This window comes from Solanum pennellii, chromosome 4, assembly GCF_001406875.1.
Source record: "Solanum pennellii chromosome 4, SPENNV200".
In the NCBI taxonomy this organism is placed as follows: domain Eukaryota; kingdom Viridiplantae; phylum Streptophyta; class Magnoliopsida; order Solanales; family Solanaceae; genus Solanum; species Solanum pennellii.
The window spans coordinates 18685682-18690870 of record NC_028640.1 but is presented as its reverse complement, the minus strand read 5'-3'; positions in this window follow the sequence as shown (position 1 = coordinate 18690870).

The following is a 5189-nucleotide window of genomic DNA, read 5'->3' as shown; positions in this document are numbered from 1 at the left end:
AAAATTTCCTCTTTCTCTTTTTAACACCTAGTCTCGAATTTTATCTACATCGACATCATTAAATAGTTTATTCTGAATATGCTCCAGCAAGGATGACCTATCCTCAATCAAGCCTAAACCTTACCAAATTCTGAAATATCAAGACATACAATTCTATTGGCCAAAGACTCGACATCCATATCCAAAGAACGATATCCAACTTGTAATAAAGTTAGAAATATCACCATTTTTTGACTCAAAGATTTGCTACAACATTCACCTTGCCTGGATAAAAAGGATAGTCATGTCAAAATATTTGAGCAACTCCAACCATCTCTGTTGCTTTAAGTCGAGATCCCTTTAACTAAATATATACCAAATATTATGATAATTCTGTGAACTCCTCATAATGCATACTTCAAAAGTAATGCCTCTCAACTCTTCAACGCAAACACTAGAACAACTAACCCCAGTCATGATTAGGGTAGTTCTTCTCATGAACCTTCAACTCTCTTAAAGAATAATCAATCACCTTTATCTTCTTCATAAATACTCAACCAAGTCCATCCGAGAAAGATCAAAATATAAAACATAACCCTTTTTCTCCACGGATGGAGTCGAAATTGGAGCAATAATAAATAAAGTTTTTACGTTTTGGAAATTCATCTCACATTAATCAGACAACTAAAATCCACATCCTTTGTGGTCAATATATTTAATAGGGATACAATGGATGAAACTCCTCCACAAATCATTGATAGTAACCTAAAGGCCTATGAAAATCTGATTCTTGATAAACAAAATAGGTTTGTCGCAATATCGAACCACCAAAATATTCTTAGGATCAGCCATAATACCCTCTTTGGACACTACATGTCCTAAGAATACAACTGAAATAAGCCAAAAACTCACCCTTTGAAAACTTCGCATAGAGTTTCTCCTCTTTCAAAATTCCAAGCACAATCTCTTCAATAATTCTCATCTCCTCCTTACTACGGAAGTATATCCATATATCATCCATGAAGAAAATAACAAAGAAATCCAAGTACGGTCTGACCACCCCATTAATCAAGTCTATAAAATTTGATGGGGGTATTAGTTAGCTTAAAAGACATCACTACAAACTCATAATAGTCATAACGCGACTGAAAAAGTTGTCATAGCGATATCCACCCTAAACTTCAACTGATGATAACTGAATCTCAAATCAATCTTGGGGAAAAACATAAGCACTCTGAATTTGATCAAATAAATCATCAATACGAGGTATCAGGTACTTGTTTCTAATGGCAACTTTATTCAATTTTAAATAGTTAATACACATACACATAGAACCATATTTAATTTTCAAAAATAGCATTGGTGAACCGCAAAGAGATACACTTGGCCTAATGTAAGAATTACTCAACAAATCCTACAACTACTCTTTCAACTCTTCGAATTCGGCTAAATACATACGATAAGGAGGAATGGAGATTGGTTGAGTTTTGGGCTCTAAGTCAATACAAAAATCAATATCATGATCAGGTGGAAGACTTGGTAGTTTATCATAAACTTCTAAAAATTCACTCACGACCATAATAGACTCAAGTATAGGAGTCTCATCACTAGAATCTCAAATATGTCCCAATAATCCAAACATCCCCTCTCCACTAAAAGACGAGCCTTAAGAAATAATATCACCCTTTTCATAGAGTGACTAAGAGAACCTTCCCATTCTATTATAGGAATCCCAATCATAGCTAGTGTAATTGTCATTGCATGATAAGGAGATAACCAATTCATTCCCATAATAACCTCAAAAATCCATCACATATATGTCTATAGATCCACACGAGTATCATATCCCATCAAAGTAACTATACATGATCGATATATTCGATCTACCACTATGAATTCTACAGCAAAATTAGAAACATGTACCGAAAAATTAAGCTATCACATATCATATCCAACTTGAATGATAACCTTCTTTCCCTCATAATGCTTAAATCTCACATGTTGAATCATCTCTAACTCTTTGGAAACATTTACAACTTTCTACGAAACACCAATACGAATCGGAATAATCAACCTTAGCTATCCATGTGGTAATTCATTCTAAGTTCGTTACACAATACATACCCCATCGAATGCGCACCCCTAATTTATCCAACCTTAGCTTGTTAATTCAATGTTTGTGTTAGCTTTTGCAATTTGATTTTCAACTTGATTACTTGTGATAAACATCATTCATTGTTGGTATAATATACACCTACCTCTAATTTCAAGTAGAATTTGACCTCTACTTCAAGTTGGATAATTATTTTGCAAACGACCTCCGATAACATCTCACGTATCTATACTCGTGCATTTGGCCATTGCATCGCATTTACATTCATAAGTCATGATTTATATCAGGATTTTTGTCTGCTTGTTTGGTCGAACCAATGAGATTTTTGTCCATGATAAACTGTTGAATAATTCGTTTATTCTTTGCCATTTATAGCTCAGGTTTATTTATGTAATGAGTGAATTGAGCTAATCATTGGCGAGGTAACCATGGGAAAACCAACTTTAGTTTAGGGTTGATCGACCATACTATTAAATACACATTTTTTCTACTCTACGAGTTGTAGGAAAGGTGTGGCTTGCTGATCGTTGAGAAATGACTTGTTTGGAGTCATCAGGGTGAGATGCTCGACTAATCATCTTCTATACCCTTACTTATTCATCTCTTTGAAACTTGATTTATATTTCATACAACTTTTGCTACTTTAGTAGCCCTTGTACACATGACACCCAAGTTTTGAGTGATTTTTCTCATGTTGCTTCATGAGTAAAGATGTGGCTTTCTACTTTAACGTGTTACTACTTTACTTTCTGCTTATGAACTTAATGAATTGACTTTATCGGTTGTAAATAGTTTGCCTACCATATGGAGACGTTAATTCACAACAATTGGATCAAATTGAAAAAGAAAATTTGAACGCGAAATGAATCTTCATATAGCAGAATAGGGAAAAAGAGTGAAATGATAAAAACAAAATGCTAGAAACAGCGAGAGATAATTATATATACATAATATTGTATCTACAAATGATTAAGCTCAAATTTAACCTTTGCAAGAAGTTAAGACTAAAATATTGCAGCTATCATATATATTATTATAAGCATGAAGCCTCAAAGATAAAAGTTGAAAGACCAACTTACCCCTAAATATCAAAATATTGAACCAGATTTATCATTTAATAATTAACAATTCTCTTAACCAAATTGTAAAAAAACTTAAAACAATTAAAACGTCTATTCAAATTTCTGCCATTATTGTGCTCTACATTTACCAATGTAAATTTTACCAAATATTGTTATTTAATCTTTAAAAATAATTTATCCCTTCAATATTAACTACAATGTTGTAAAACATTTCATATCCATGGTTACTAATTTAATGATAAAACCCAAAAGTCTGTAACTGATTCATTAGTTCGGTAAATATAACATTGATATTAAGATGTAAAACATAACTGAAATGAAACTTGAGTGGCTAAAGTGGAAGATCAAATGAAGAAAGAGATTACTCTTGATGAAATTTGACAAATAGAATAAGCCGAGTGAAGAAAATATATGTAATTGATTCAACGTTTGGAGAGAAAATTCCTGAAGAATGGACTACGTACTTGTATTATTATAAGTGAGAAGCTCCAACATTAAAAATTGGATTACCATTTTGCTCTTAGACTAAATAAAAATATTATAAAACATGTAAATAATAAAATACTAAATAATTAAAAGTTGAGTAGTCATTTTAAAAATAAGTTATTTATCCGTAATTTAACTACATTGATAGAAATCTTTCATCTCCCCATTAATTAACTTAATACAGATTACGTGAACTCAATTTATAATCCTACTGATTTATATCTCACATTTACTATTTTTTTCCTTGAGCTTCCAAAAGTTATATGAACTTTTCATGTTCCTTGTTAAATAGAATTGGAGTAATATATAGTCATGTGCAGTGATTTTCTACAGCTCAAGTCACATTAATCTTTCATCTTTAAGCTTTATATAATACTGATCAAAAAGGAAATAATGTTACACAAAACGGGACGGAGAGAATATATAGATCATTAGCAGCTCTATGCCATAAAAGTTTGAATATATAATATATTGTTGATTGGTAACTACTTTATTCCTCTTATGTTCATTTTAGTTCTCAAAAATATACATTTAATATATGAAGATTTCCTTCAGTTTGCTAAATATCTTTTTTTTCTATATTTCAGATTTGATTCGGCAATTGTACGCCCTCTCATTTCTCACCATCAGGTACATAATGAATACGCTATTTACAACTCTCTCTCTCTCTCTCTCTCTCTCTCTCTCTCTCTCTCTTTTAATCAATTTTATTATTTCACATACATAAAATATAGTTTGTACGAAATGTGATATAGAGATAAGATTTTTGAGATTTGAGAAATTGTCTTAATAATTTTCAGGATATTTAGATCTTATACTTTTTAACATCTTTTAACTTTTTATATCAAGTTTCTTGTTCTTTAATAAGGATTGATTCTTATTATATTTCGTAATGCAATTATACTTAAACAATAAAAGTAATACTCTTATGTCAAATTTTCATATAAAAGAAAATCTTCTTAAATAGAGATTGATTCTTATTATATTTCGTAATACGATTATATTTCAACCATATAAATAATATTATTATGTTAAAGAAATTTCAATCTTGATTCAAAGAAATAATACATGTAGGTGCAATTTTAATTAATATATATTGATTCATTTTATCTTCATCAGAATATAATTACTATTTTTTTTAGGTGTATACTATAAAATTCACAATGATATTCTAGTCATACTAAAGAAGACGTATGTTGATCAACTTTCTGTTCAACATTTGCAAAATATTACTTTCACTCGACAATAACTTCTTGTTATGCATACGACTATAAGAGGAGAAATTCTCAAATTTTAAATAAAATATAAAGAAGTTTTATAATAATAATAATATGGGATAAACGTGCCGAGCACATTCCCAAAAACTAGTAAAAAAAAGCATGAATACTGAAAATGTTTTCCACGTAAAAATGAATCCCTAGAAAATGTTTTTTTGAAAAAGGAAGTGTGTTTCTTACTTAATTTCTAGTGTTTGACAAGGAAAAAAATATTATCTCAAAAACATTTATATATATATATATATATATATA